This window comes from Catharus ustulatus, chromosome Z (assembly GCF_009819885.2).
Source record: "Catharus ustulatus isolate bCatUst1 chromosome Z, bCatUst1.pri.v2, whole genome shotgun sequence".
Lineage (NCBI taxonomy): Eukaryota > Metazoa > Chordata > Aves > Passeriformes > Turdidae > Catharus > Catharus ustulatus.
In genome coordinates, this window is record NC_046262.2 from 62858665 (window position 1) to 62871290 (window position 12626).

Consider the following 12626-nt stretch of genomic DNA (forward strand, 5'->3'; position numbering starts at 1 on the left):
CATCTGCAATATGAAGAAAATAATTTAATCAAGAAGCAAGGCTATAAATAAATTGTTTTATGCTGGTCAAGCTACATGTGGAGAGGATCATATGACCATGGAAACCAAGCTGAACTGCAGTAATAAAACACTTGTTGTGTACTGAACTGCATTGTTTTATAAGGCAGTAAAACAGTATTGATATCTTGTGTTATAGTTATGCTTTTTATTTAAGTTTTTGAGATGATGAACCACAGTTGTTAGTAAATTTCCTTCCTTCATAAGGACTTCCTGACCTGCAAGAATCTCATTCAATTTCAAGGCCTGCATTGTACAGCATGTTGATTATCCACAAAGCAGAAGACTTGTCAAAATAGCAAACATTTGCTATTCTTCAGAGCTCACAAAACCAAGTGGATAAAAATTTACAAGGAGCATTTCATCTCCATTTCAGAGATGAGAAACTGAAGCAGGAAATAAGTTGGCTCTGAGTTCCAAGAACTAAAGAACAGGCCTTATACATTGCTATATTTGAACTATAAGACATCTCACTTCAAGTCCACATGTCACAGTTATAGCTGTTTACAAAGACAAAATGAAAAACTCTCTCAAAGGTTCAAGAAATATGTCCCCATAAAACTGTCGTCAAGGTCTTCTTCTACATCCTGAATATATAATCAGGGTTTCTTTTCAATTATTTCATTTAAAATTGTGACATTTCTAAAGCCCATTGACCTGTGAAATGCAAATGGATTTCCCTGTAAACTGTCCTTGGGAAATTGCTACTCTCCAAACAAAAGCCAGTTATTTAATTTAGGGCTTAATTATTTCTGCATGGTGATCAAAAGTTTTGGCAACAGTATGAAATAAGAGATAGCATTTTATTTGTAGGAAGTGTGATGCCCTGTTCATGTTTTATTACAAGTGATAGTTAGCAGAGGATTCATTCCATACAATTATTTTCTGTTTACTATGTGACAAGAGTGGATTTTGACACACACATTGGTGAGTGCAGGTGAAAGTATCATGCTCTTTGCTAGGAAAACAGCAAGTCTTCCATCTGTAATCAGAAGTTATTTGTGCTGGAATTGAAAGGTCCTCTGTAACCTCAGCGTGTACATGCAGGCAGGACACGCTGTTTGCCACCACTCTCCCTGTCATCATAAGTCCTGTCTAAATATGTCAACACTACATCTGAGTTCAAGTGCTCTGACAGGGAGTTCAGCAGGCACACTATGAACGTGTGATGGGTCCCAGGCGTATTTTCTGTACTGTGCTCCCGAGAGTTGTAGCTGAAGGAGCACTCTGCTGGTTTTAGGAAGCCTGAGGTGCAATTGAATAAATGGCAGCTAAACAGCAGAATGATAGCTCGGTACTGAATTCAGCCAGGCCTCCTGCAGAACTCACCAAATATTTCCAACAGCACCCACTGTTATTTTGATGCCAGAGAAATTAGGATAATGCTAATGATGAGACTTAATTTTACACAAGGCCTCACAGTATATATTATCATGTTTAAAACACAAGTGAGTATAAGAGATCTGCTTATGGTATTCTGTTAAAATTATTTTTTTTCCAAGAATCCAACTGGGATAATGATTGAAAAATGCCTACTACCCACAGGGCTCTGTTGGAAGACCAATGGATGTGAAAATGCAGCTGGTCTGCAGCTCAGGTATTTGCAGTGCCATCAGCTCAGAGTGAGGCCTGACAGATTTATCCATGTTACTGAATTCAGAACTTGTAAAGCAAGCTTTGATGTCTGATTACAAAGGTCAATTTACATTTCTTTCTAAGTTATTTTTTTAAGCTATATAATACCTGCAGGGGTAGACAATTTCTGCACAGGAATGTTTTGAGAGTGAAATTTACAGCTGTATATCTTCCTTTCTAAACAACAGAAGTTGGAAATTTTAACTTCAAATTTCTTGGCCTTTCAATAAAAATTAATAATTCTCATATTAATTTGGATTAGATATAACATGTGAGGGGTTCTATACTTAGAAATAGATCTGAGATAAGCATTGCAATTTTAAACTATAGGAAAACAGATGCCAGCTATTTTATATCTGCACATTAAACATTCATAAAAAATGTCTTAGCAGCTGAATGCTTCTTCCATGTTTTCTACTTAATTTCACAGAGGATTTTGTAAACTTCTGTGAAACTCACTTTTTAGTCACTAATATCTAGTTTGATTTTGTCTTCAGCTCAGTATTCATTAAATAATCTCCTTTCAGCACTATATAATGTTCTCATTTCCTCTGAGAGATTATCTCCACCTAATTATAAATGTAATCCCTCTGTGTATCTTTTTAGCAAAATATCTGCCTTAATTGCTTTGATAAATGATATTTTGTAAGATAATCTATGAACATTTGTCAAAACCATAAGTATTTTAAAGAGGAAATGAGAAATATTCAGAAAGATTGAATATTCTGCAAATAAATGTAAATATAAAAGAGGGAAGCTTAAAGATAGTAATTTATTTGCTCAAAAAATCAAGACGGTTTGTGTGTAAACTTATGTGCATCCATAAAAAATAAATGGCACATTAGATATTTGCTTCCCATCTGTGACTCCCAATAACTGACCAATTGTTTATTTTGACACCCAATAATCTGAGTTTTCTGAGGTTTATGAGCAAGAATGAAGTAGGTAAATTTCAGACTGGCAAAGTGAACTCTTATTTATTGCAATACCCTCTTTCAACAGCAGATTTTTTTTTTCTTTCAGAACCATCCTTCCTTCAAATGAGATACATTTCCAGTCGCTCTGTAAGGTTCTCCCACTGTTCTACAGTCTCCAGAATAAAAATACATCTTTTCAGCACTAATCCCACAGCATTAGTTTTCAGACAGAATTTCACTATGGAGATTACAGCTGAGGTGCCTGAGATCACTGAAAGGACAAACCCACACCACCCACTAAATTTACAATTTATTTAAGTGGGAGTGCTGCAGTGGAGAGGTAGAAATTTCAGTCGGGAGTTTATACCTCTATTCCATGATGTTCACTGATATCATGGCCACCCCAGCCCAGGCTGGTGCCCCACCTTCCCCTCCCTGACGTGATCTTAGGTGCCCCGGTCCTTGCTCTGACCCTCCCACATCTTCAGGATGCAGGGAGCTTTTTTCTCTATAGAGGCTCAATTCTGCATTCTTCTGTGTGTGGATTGGTCCCCAAGAGATGGGCAAATACGGACAAGGTCTCACTGACTGAAGTGTTACTTTTGTTCTGGTCTTCCGCCTGTGACAAAGACATTTTGGATAAGCTCCACCTGCTATGCTAAAGTACAATTCATCAGCTGTTACATAGTAGTAAAATATACATTATGCATTGAAAACAGGCTGCTTCCTTCCCCCTTCCTCCAGAAGCCCAATTTCCATGGTCCCCCACTCCCTCCACAAGCAACTTGGCCTTCTAAGACTGAAAAGTTATCCTATTATAGTTGCTAAATCTTTGTTCTACAAAGGCAATTGGGCAATTTTTTTCAATTGTGAAACAGGCACCTGCCCTTTAGGAACTCTAGCAGAAATATGATAATGAGACGGCAGTCTGCCAGACTAAACAAGCAGATTTCTTAGTGCTTACCTTAGTCTCTCAGACTCTGGAGTAAGCTGCATCCATGAATCGTATATTGGGTACCCCAGCTCCTTTTTTTTCCTAAACCATTTTATTTCAATCAACAGTCTACTAAGAGGGCTCACAATCTCACAAGGCTCAAAAATACATATTTAAACTCTTCCTGCGCTTCATGAAAAGTACCTGCTGCCCTCTAACGCAATATAAAAGGAAAGGATTATTAGAACCGCCTTTTAACTGGTTTGTTGTTTTTTTTCTGGCCTTACTGGTAAAATAATTTTGATGTTTTGCTGAAACAGTGTGTTTTTCCTTGACAGAGACAACACTACGAGCCACAGACTGTTTCTCAGTTGTCATGCAGACACAGTGCTTTCTGCAGCACATCAGTTTGGCGGAGAGGCTGTCATAAACATGCCAGTGTGTGCGCTGCATTCACATGTGCGGTGGCATTGGTACACAGAAAACTGTCTGGGAAAAGTCACGTGGACACATGTTCGCAGCACCAGTCCTCCACAGCATTACTGTCCTTCTTCTGGGAGTTAATTTACTTTCTATTTTCTCCTCTTTTTGTCTGAAAAGTCCATGATGACATTGAACACCTGATATATTAACATTACTTCAGGACTAACATAATTTATAATCTAGACACAATGAATTCTAGGTCGATGGAATCTATAAATCCTTCCTTGAATCCACGTTTTCACTGACCATATGAGGTAGCCCTGCTAGTTCAGTACCATTGCAGTGTTGTAAAAAGTCTCATATGTGTCAGTGAGATGCCAGTATCTGCAAAGCATATAAAACTGTTCCCTGTGAAGAGTGTGCAAATGTTATTTCACATAACAAAAATTAATTGAAACCTAGGTAATATTTGACAAGTGTGTGCACACATGCATGAAAACATGACAGTTTATACTATGAAAATTTTAGTCTAAGTGATTAAGCAAGGAAAGAGGTGAAAAATATATTGGAGTAGAAAAGTGAATGGATTTTTCTGTGGTTTGTGAAAAACCCTGGCATTCCACTCTTCACATCATGTAGTGAAGGAAGATTTTCAATAATGCTGCTTGCAGTCACATCTGTATCCCAAGTGTCTCTGGAGGTAAGACCTCTAAATACTTCTGCATAACATGCATTTGGGAGACCCTGGACCTTGCCTCAGTTTTATGCTGGTCCACACCCAAACATTGGTCTTTCCTACCATTTCCAGTGCAGAATGTGAACAAAAAGAAACTTTTGTGCAGTCACTGATGACACTGTCCATTTGAAAAACAATTCCACCTTGAATCCTAGGACTTATCTAGGAAGTGAGGAAGGGAATTAATATTCATCCTCAGCATGAAAATTCATGCTGAAGTCTCATCTGTTTCAATTCCTTACTAACTCCATGACCTTGACAGAACAATTCTCTTTTACTCATATTTTTCACAAAACAATTGCACATTCCTCTCGAGTCACCAATACTTTTTAATTTGCATACATATTTGATATTGAAATTTTTTTCCTTTTTCTGTTTCAAATATCCTCTTAAATGGCAATCCTTTCCCCAGCCTACATGGTACAGTCAAGAGTTCAGGGATTAAAAGACTATGTCTTTGTCTTACATCCTGCTTCTACCACTGCAAACTTCATAATTTGGATTTGGGGTTTCTTTCTGGGATTTTTTGTGATTTGTCTGTTTCTGTTGGGTTTGGTTTTGTTTTTGTTTTTAAATAGCTTTCCCATGACTACTCTAATCTACTTCTTTCCAAATGTAAATATGTCAAGAGGGAATTATTAAAAGAACAGGGTTAGTTCACTACCCATGCTACATATTTGTTCTGCTTTTCTCTCTTTTCTCTATTGTTCAAGCAACAAGTACAGACTATTTGGGTACATTAATTAGCTATTATAAGGTTGTAGAGGAGACCCACAAGAAGATTATCCAGTCTCCAAAGAGAATGCAAACCTGTGTATGGAAAATGTCTGTCTATCTTTTTCTTACCATTTTTGACTTTGTCTAGTGTTCTTTGACTTTTGGTAACAGGGAAAAGTTAGATAAAATTACTTTGATTAGGTAATATAGTACCACTTAAGTTACAAAAGGAATGAAGCAATCAGAACGCTCAAGGATGCATTAGAGTGGATTACTATAGCACTTGAAGGGTCAAGATAAACTTTAAATATCTTATCCCTTCCATCTCAGGAGCAAGCCTGAGGCATTATCTCTTATTCAGAAAACTTAACCTAAATTAGTGAGAGAAAGAGTGTATTGGTTTTGCACAACCTGGTTTTTCATAGCAGGGGAGCCACAGAGGTGGTTTCTGTGAGAAGCTCCTGGAAGTTTCCACGGTGTCTGGCAGAGCCAATCCCTGACGGATCTGAGGATGGACATGACACTGGGCAAGGCTGGGCCAGCTATAGAGGTTGGTAATGCCTCTGTGATAACAGATTTGATAAGAAAACCAAGAAAAAGATTTTTCTTGTATCCAGAGATGAGAAAGAGGTGAGAACATGTGAGGGAAACAACATGGAGACACCAAGGTCAGTGGAGAAGGAGGGGCAGGAGTTGCTCCAGGCACTGGAGCTGAGATTCCCCCACAGCCCATGGTACAGACAGACCATGGTGAGGCAGCTGTGCCCCTGCAGCCCATGGGGATCCATGGGGGATGCAGAGATCCACCCACAGCCCATGGGGATCCATGGGGGATGCAGAGATCCACCCACAGCCCATGGGGATCCACGGGGGATGCAGAGATCCACCCACAGCCCATGGAGGAGCCCCTTGCTGGAGTGGGTGGGTGCCTGGAGGAGGCTGTGATCTGGTGGGAGACCCAGTGGAGAGAGGTGCCCTGCTTCCAGGCGGGAGCAGCCTGTCCTTGGTGGGCTGCAGCCCATGGGAGAGTGACCCACACCGCAGCAGTTTTGGGAGGACTGTCTGCCCACGGGGGAGATTCACATTGCAGCAGCTTTTGGAGGACTGCTGCTCCTGAGATTTGGAGCCATGCTGCAGAAGTTCACAGAGAACTGTCTCCCATTGGATGGAACCCATGGTGCAAGCAAGGTCTCCTCTCCCTGAGCAGTGGAAGAAAACCTCAGGTGATAAACTGACCAAACCCCCATGCCCCTGTCTCCCTGCACTGTCAGTGGAAAGGAGGGAGGGACTGAGGGGGAAAAAAGTTTTTTAAGGCCTTATTTTCCTTCTCATTATCCTCCCCTGAAGCTATTTATTTAGTGATAAAATCACTTTGCAACTTTAAGTTGAGCCTGTTTTACCCTTGGACTGTTTTCTCCCAGTCCTTATCTCAACTCATGAGCCCTTCATTAGTTATTTTTCCCTCTCCTCTGCCAAGCTGTACAGGGCATGGTGAGCGAGCGACTTTTGTGGGTGCCTGGCATTGGGCCAGAGTCAAACCATGACAAAGAGACAGGCAGAAAACGCCAATAATTATGGATAATTGGCAGAATAATTCTTCATCCTTTTGACTGAAAATAGGGTAATCATGGAATTGAAGTTGAAACACTGGAACATTATGCAAGTATCAAGCATTTATGTCCAGCTTCGTCAAAAACTCAGCTTCTTCTGAAGTACTCCTCTGAAAATTAAAGGGCATAACCTGCATTGTCCAGATACTCTCTTTGACCAAAGTACAAATTTCTTCATTTGGAAAGGCATCTGAAAGCATTTCCATCTGTTGGACAGAGTCTCATCTATGCCCAGTGGCATACCTTTGTCTCTAATTTCAGACCCTGTACAAGATAAAAATGAAACTCCTTTGCTTCAATAGTAGAGTTTTATGCTTTTATGTTCAAATTTGCTGTGTCAGATCTGAATATCTCATTTAGAGGGTCATGACTCCTATGAAAGCCTGTGCTTCAAAAGCCTCTGGACACCTTAAATTGTCAAACCATTTTGGAAATCCTCCTTGTAATATGATAAGGTTCATCATGGTGCACGTGTATGCACATGTTGGGAGACACATACGTGAAGGCACAGCTTTGTGTGACAGTGGAAACCTGTGAAATTGAAACTTGGCATTTGCAGTGTGTAATGGTACTATTTGAAACTCTCACAAAGGCTTTTTGTAGCAGATTGATTGTAGAGAGGAAAGCTCAAGGTCTCCATCACATTCAAATTCCATTCACCTTTTTTTTAAAGGACCTGAATGTCAGTACCTGAATTAATCATATATTTCAGACAGATAAGATTTTAATATATATTCATATATTGAAAACTGAAGTGGTTGAAACTTATATGACAATTTTAGAGACTGTTTATCATGATCCTTGTAATGAAGAATTTTTGCCATGGGATTATTGACACGATTTTGAGAATAATTTCCTTTTACACATAAGCTTTTTGGATAATTCATTTAGTTGAGTCCTAGAGAAAATTCAATAGTAAAAAATAACTCAGTAAGGCTGTACTAAGACTGTGCTTTGTAAAATTGCTGTTAGACATTTAAATTTTAAATAAAGACGTATTATCTAGCTACAAGTAGTACCAAGTATCCCTAAAAGCAACAATACCCCTGGGGGTTAAAAATATTGACTGCTTTTCTCTGAGGCAATTCTGTGTAACATCTGCTGGTTGATTTAAGGTGGTAGTGTGACACGTATTGACTGCAGCAAAATGAAATTAATAAAAGAAATTTTCTGAAACAATTTTGACAGTGAAATTTTCTATCCTATCGATGATGGCACTCTGAAGCATTTTAGAATGAAATCTACAGTTCTGTTGTCCAACTAATTTCTAAATTTTCTTTCATCAAATAATTTTCTAAGAGTAAAATTAAAAAAAAGCAAAGGTGGCTGCTCATCAAGGCAAGATCCTAGTGCAAGTGAAATCAATGGCAAAACTCTCTTTAATGTCATAAGTGTGACATTGTCTTCAGGTGATTTTTCATGTGTGTGTACTGAATAGTTAGGGGAAAAAAGACTCTCTCAGTACATTAGAGGGATTCTTTAAAACACAGAAAATAATTTGCCTATGTTATCTTTTAACTCCTACTCTTCTTTCCTGCTTCCTTCTTAGGGAAAATATGGCCAGTGCTCCTGATGACACAGCATTTTGTAGACGAGGTGAATATTTAAGTGAATACTAAGCCTGAAGTTTCACAGAACAGACAGCTTCATCTGCTCATTTCAGAAAATCTCATTATTTCTCATTTGGGACAGGCCACTAGAAGACTTAACTGACTTCAGATTCAATTAACTTGTTTTTTAAGTAGTTGGAATTTTAACAAGGCTTCCAGAGTGCCATGAGGCACTAGGCAGTCTCCAAAGCAAATTTGGAAGGGATTTCTGCATGAAAGAATTCCTTGCTGCTTCTTGCACAAGAGATGGGATGGCTGAGTTATTGCACATCTCTTCATGAAGATTAAGTACTTTCACCTTTCAAAAACAAATTCCTCTCTAATGTTTTTCTGACTGTCTGCACTCTAACAGAGACCATCAAATTATAATATTATATAGTGATATTATGTGTATTATAGCTTTGCTAAGATCTGTTCTGGTGTAGCACATGCCAGAAATATTTTGTAGAACAAAAATAATATTTTTTAAAAAGAAGCCTACTTAAAAATCTAACCATTAGGCTAAAGATTGAAAGAAAGAAAAAGCTGTTTAAATTAAGGAACTCAATTTTTTAACTGTTTAGAAGACAAAATCACGGTGATGTAGCTATGGAAAGATGTAGAATCCACTGAAAGATACACAATAACAAATCTTGGTTAAGTATTAAGTACGAAAAATTTTAATTAAAAAAAAAATCACTAAGTTGTATCATTGTAGCCATGTGAATCCAGCAAATATTTCTGTTTATATTTAACCTTTTCCTTTACTTCAAAAGATTAAACAAGCCATAATTTGAAGGAAAGACTAAATATAAATACAACATAAAAGCCTATGGTAGATGTTCTAATCATCCACATGTGCTTAAGAGGTAAAATATTTCATACATAATGTCAACATTCATCAACACTGAAATATCCTGCATAAAAAGGGATCTCTAGGTATTGCATATTAATGATTTTAAAATAACATTCACATGGACATAAGGTCCTTTAGAATACCTGGGCAGCCAAATTGAGCTTTATGATCAATCAAAAAAAAAATTAAAATAAAATAAAATTTTAAAAGAAAATAAAAATTTTTAAAAAATATATTAAAAAACCCATTGAAAGTCCTGCATATTTAGTACAGTCAGAGTTGGATTTCCATGCATAGTTATTTATTTTCTGGAAAGCCAAATTAAAGTTTAGGGTAAGTTTCTTTTCAGTAAAATAATTAAATTCTCAGTTTCTGAAAATAACAGTTCACCAAGTTCTTGTGATCAACCCAAGTAACTTCCCAATTTATTGAAATGGTCAAATAATTAAACAAAGTCTGGCTAATGCATTCAAATTTGTTTTTTTTTTTTCTTTTAATTATTTTGGGTTATAAAAATGGTAGCATTATGTGACAGCTGTTCAGGCTCTTGCTTGTTTTGGTCCACTGTCATTTACTTATTTGCCTATAAAATTCAGTTCTGCTGTTTCTTGGTATTTCTTAATAAGCATACCTAATTATACAGGTAACTAAAACTCACAGTTAGAAGAGTTGCGTTTACACTTCCAAATATTTGGGGAAGTTTCACCTGGAATGGTAGCAGAGTTTCTCTGCCTTGGCTGGGTTTCTAGTGCAGCTGGGTTTATCAGGTACTCATAGACTTAGCAAAACCTACCAAAAAACAGTCAGCTTGTCAGTCTGTCACCTTCTGTAAGTCAGTCTTAGCACCTTCTTCCTTGAGTGCAGGTCTTGTACAGGGAAAGGAATATGGAATCACTCTATCGGGCTGAGAACACAGCATCAGGGCTTATTATAATTCTCTCTACTCTCTCCTAGTTATTTCTGTAGCTTTCTTTCAAGTCAGAGCTTTGTTATGTACCAATAAATGAAGTTACGAAGTGGTTATCTCCTGTGTTGCAAGTGGACAGAGGCTGATTTTATACAGTGAAACTGAATCACGAATCATGATGAGATACATTAGCCCTTTTGTTCACAGTCTGTGAAGCTACTACTGATCTAAGAAACTGGCACTTGCAGACTTCATGAATACTTTGGCATGCCATTTTTAAGACAATGAGATTAAATATATGACAGGAAAGCAGGTAGGGGTCTGACTAATGAAAGAGAGACAGAAAAAGCAGACAGGAAGGAAAAAACACCAACACACCATCTGAGGGGTGGCGGGGGGAAGAAACAAAAGACATCAAACTAAACCAAAACTGAAAAAGCAAACCAAATCATTAGATAATAATCTGAAATGGCTAAGGATTATGAGCAGACAGATATGCATCCTCAAGGAGTTCAACCATCAAGAAAACCCTTTTAAAAATGTCTACATCATGGACTAGCCTGTGTCTCATTAATACAGGGCCCACTACCTTCACGTCCCCAGGGGCAAAGAAGCACAGAGGGTGAGGGAAGGTTAGGGAAAACTGGGAAAAGAGTCTGCTGAAACTCTGAGGAGTGACTGTAATCCCAAAAGAGACCACTTGGGAGGTACAGTCAAGGCAGGACTCAGCCCACAGCAGAACCCAAGAACCTGCCGCTGCTTTGCAGGATGTTTTATGAATGCACAGGCAAAACCCTCAGTTAAGGTGCTTGAAATGTCTCTGCAGATTGGACCAATACAGGATAACATCTGCAGTAAACAGAACTGTGCCACAGTAGGAGGCAGGTGGTTGAGCCAGGGCTACAAATCACAAGCAGGCTGTTGAAATGTCCCCTATGCTGGGTGTCTCTCTTCCACTCTCTCACTCTGTATTGTGACTGACTCATGGCACAAAAGTGACTTTAGACCTTTGCATTCAGCTAAGGGTTCTCAGTAAACTGCTTTTGTCTCACTTTCTGGGTCACAGTGCTGAATTTCGTCCTTGCTGTTTCGGCTCCACTACCTCTTCTGAAGATCAGAAGAGTTTCACCACTGGCACACTTAATCACATTAGCATATGACAGTGAGTGCACTTATAATTTGTGGAAACTGATAAAGCTCTTTGGGTATTTCTTCTGCTTGGGATTTGTCCTTGCGTGTTTTTGAATCTCCTTCTGAGTACTGAGGATTTTTATATCACAGAGCCCAGGGAAGCACCAACTTTGAAGTCTTCTGAGTACCTCAGTCACATTTCAGCTGTAAATAATTGCCTTCCCATCAGTACTTATGTTTGTCTGGAGTCTTAGTCACAGAGGTCGTATTTTGCAGTCAGCAAGCAAACATGACTTGTTTTACACAAGTTTTCTTCTCTCTGTGGTAGGAAGCAAACATTACTTGTTTTACACAAATTTTCTTCTCTCTCTGGTGGGCAGAATCCTCCACAGAGCCTCTAGCAGACAATCAGGTAGGATTGCAGGAATTAGGGTATAAAAAATATGTATCAGATAACAGGATTTTTGGTAGGAAACCTATACATAACGAAGAGTTGCTCCCATAGAGTGCTTATGCAGATCTTTTCATCTATAAATTCAGACAGTGCTTGTGTGCCAAAGTGGAATCCCCCATCAAAACTTGCAGAACCACCTTGTTTTTTCCTGAAGATTTCTTCCATTTATTTACCAGAACCTTGATGATGGTGGACTTGTTAATAAGCAGAATAAGCAGAAGGTCAGAAGGCACTGTGGACCATTTCGGCACATGTTGCCTTACCTTTTTATTTTATTTTTATTTTTATTCCTCAAGTAGCCAGTAAATCACAAATAACCAACATAAATGAAGGAGACACATGAGACAATGACATGTTCTCTCTGAATTATATTTCTAGACAGACAAAATAATCAATCTGTATTTAGTGTAATTATTGTCTTCTTTATAAATCCTTTGCAATGCTTTTTAGATGTAATCTTACAGTGAATGCTAAGACATCTAATACTTAAAACCAGGGCCTAGATTTTCAATGTATGTTCAATTTTAACCTGTTTTCATGCCACTTTCTAAGTCCAAACCTGATCCAGAGCATGTTTTTATTTCTGTAAAGTTCATTTATTTTGGCAGCTAGAGAATGCAATTTCTTTTAAAAATGGTAGAGAGTCATGATTTGACCCCT